Source organism: Rhinolophus sinicus, chromosome 18, assembly GCF_057876585.1.
Source record: "Rhinolophus sinicus isolate RSI-liver-muscle chromosome 18, RSI-T2T, whole genome shotgun sequence".
Lineage (NCBI taxonomy): Eukaryota > Metazoa > Chordata > Mammalia > Chiroptera > Rhinolophidae > Rhinolophus > Rhinolophus sinicus.
The window spans coordinates 103,475,031-103,478,048 of record NC_142518.1 but is presented as its reverse complement, the minus strand read 5'-3'; the positions used below and the strand labels follow the sequence as shown (position 1 = coordinate 103,478,048).

The 3,018-nt window shown below is 32.6% G+C and overlaps 1 non-coding gene across 1 annotated transcript; it reads right to left on the bottom strand.

Annotated features, from left to right (window-relative positions):
* Window positions 1–217: 217 nt before the first annotated feature.
* LOC141569819 (U6 spliceosomal RNA) lies at window positions 218–324 on the bottom strand. Its single transcript, XR_012493599.1, has one exon. It is a non-coding gene; the product is annotated as a U6 spliceosomal RNA (small nuclear RNA).
* Window positions 325–3,018: the final 2,694 nt, after the last annotated feature.

The window sequence follows — 3,018 nt, the reverse complement described above, 5'->3', positions numbered from 1 at the left end:
TCTGTCCAGTTTTCCCAACACCATTTATTGACTAGACTGTCTTTACCCCATTGTATGTTCTTGCCTCCTTTGTCATAGATTAAATGACCATATAGGTGTGGTTTTATTTCTGGGCTGTCTATTCTGTTACATTGATCTACGTGTCTTTTTATGCCAATACCATGCTGTTTTGATTGCTATAGCCTTGTAACGTAGTTTAGTATCAAATATATATATTTTAAATATGGAACGCTTCACGAATTTGCGTGTCATCCTTGCGCAGGGGCCATGCTAATCTTCTCTGTATCGTTCCAATTTTAGTATATGTGCTGCCGAAGCGAGCACGGTATCAAGTATTTTGATACCTCCAACTTTGTTCTTCTATCTCAATATTATTGTGGCTATTCGGGATCTCTGTTGGTTCCATGTAAATTTTAGGATTATTTGTTTTGGTTCTGCAAATAATGCCATTGGTGTTTCAATAGGGATCGCATTGAATCTATAGGTTGCTGTGGATAGTATGGACATTTCAACTATACTAACTCTTCCTATCCATGTGCTTGGTATGTTTCCATTTATTTGTATCTTTTTTAATTTCTGTGTTCAACATCTTGTAGTTTTCTGAGTACCAGTCTTTTACTTCCTTGGTTAGATTTATTCCTAAGTATTTTTGTGTGTGTGTGTAATTGTAAATGGGATTGTTTTCTTAATTACTCTTTCTGATAGTTTGTTATTGGTATATAAAAATACCAATTTTTATTGATATTTTTGGCAACCAATTTCTGAATATTAATTTTTCATACTGCCACTTTGCTAAATTCATTTATGAGTTCTAATAGTTTTTTAGTGGAATCTTTGCATTCTCTGTATAGTATCATTTCATCTGTAAATAACAGTTTTACTTCTTCCTTTCCCATTTCGATGCCTTTTATTTCTTTTTCTGTCTGATTGCTGTGGCTAGAACTTAAGTACTATGCTGAATAAAAGTAGTGAAAGTGGGTATCCTTGTTTTTTTTTCCTGATCTGAAGAATGCTTTTAGATTTTTCCCACTGAGTATGATATTTGCTGTCGGCTTGTCATATATGGCCTTTATTATGTTGAGATATATTTTTTCTATTCCCACTTTGCTGAGTTTTTATCATAAATGGATGCTCTATTTTATCAAATGCTTTTTCTGTATCTATTCGTATGACCATAATATTTTTATTTTTCATTTTGTTTACATAGTGTATCACATTAATTGATTTATGGATATTGGACCAACCTTGCATACCAGGAATGAATCCCATTTTATCATGATGTATGATCTTTTTAATGTATTTCTGAATTTGTTGAGGACTCTACATGTATGTTCATTAAGTATATCAGCCTATAATTTTTTTTTTCCTAATGTTTTTGTCTGATTTTGGAATCGAGGTAATGCTGGCCTAGTAAAATGAGATGGGAAGGCTTCTCCCATCTTGGATTTTTAGGAATGGATTGAGGAGAATAGCTGTTAATTTGTTTTTGAATGTTTGGTAAAATTTACCTGTGAAGCCATCTGGTCTAGGAATTTTGTTTATTGGGAATTTGTTGATTATTGATTCAATTTTGTTGGTAATAATCGGTGTGTTCAGATTTTCTGTTTCGTGTTGGTCAGCCTTGGAAGATTGTTTGCTTCTAGGAATTTATTCATTTTTTTTCCAGATTGTCCAATTTGTTGGTGTATACTTGCTATTAGTATTTTCTTAAAATTTTTTGTGTATTTGTGGTTTCCATTGTCACTTCTCTTTCATTTCTGATTTTATTTATTTACGTCCTCTCTCTTTCTTGATGAGTCAAGTCAAAGGTTTGTCAATATCTTTTCAAAAAACAAGCTCTTGGTTTCATTGATCTTTTGTATTATTTCTTTTAGCCTCTATTTCTTTTATTTCCACTCTGATCTTTATTATTTCCTTCTGTGTGCTCACTTTGGGTTTTGTTTGCTGTTCTTTTTCCAGTTCTCTTCGGTTTAAAGTTAGGCTGTGTATTGATTTTTCTTATTTCTTTAGGTAGGCCTGCATTACTATGAATTTCCCTCTTAGGACTGCTTTCGCTTGTCCTATAGATTTTGGGTCATTGTATTTTCATTTTATTTGTCTGAAGGTACTCATATCTTGTAATTTTTCCCCCCCTTGATTTCACTGTTGACCCATTCATTATTTAGTAGCATCTTATTTAGTCTCCATGTGTTTGTGTGTTCTTCAGTTTTTTTCTGGTATTCAATTTCTAGTTTCATACCATTGTGGTCAGAGAAGATGCTTGATATGATTTCAATCTTCTTAAATTTATGGAGACTTTTTTTGTGGCCTAACATATGGTCTATCTTGGAAAATGTTCCATGAGCACTTGAAAAGAATGTATATTCTGCTGCTTTGGGGTGAAATGCTCTAAAAATATCAATTAAAACCATCTGGTTTAGTGTGTCATTTAATGCCACTATTTCTGCATTGATTTTCTGTCTGGAAAATCTGTCCATTGGTGTCAGTGGGGTGTTAAAGTCCCATACTATGATTGTGTTTTACTGTCGATCTCTGCCTTTATGTTGACAGATATTTGTTTTATATATTTAGGTGGTCTTATGTTGGGTGCATAAATGTTTACAAGGGTTAAATCCCCTTGTTGGATTGACCCCTTCATTATTATGTAATGTCCTTCTTTGTGTCTTAATATAGTCATCGTTTTAAAGTCTATTTTGTCCAACATAAGTATTGTTACTCTAGATTTTTTCTTGTTTCCAGTTGCATGAAATATCTTTATTCATCCCTGTACTTTCAATCTATGTGTGTCTTTCTATCTGAAGTGGGTCTCTTGTAGACAGCATATGCATGGTTCTTGTTTTCTTTCCCATTCAGCAACCCTATGTCTTTTGATTGGAACATTTAATCCATTGACATTTAAAACAATTATTGATAGATACATAGTTATTACCATTTTATTCAAAGTTTTAATTTTTTGATTGTTTTTTCCTTCTTCTGCTTAAAGAAGTCCTTTTAACATTTCTTGTAATACTTCCTTGG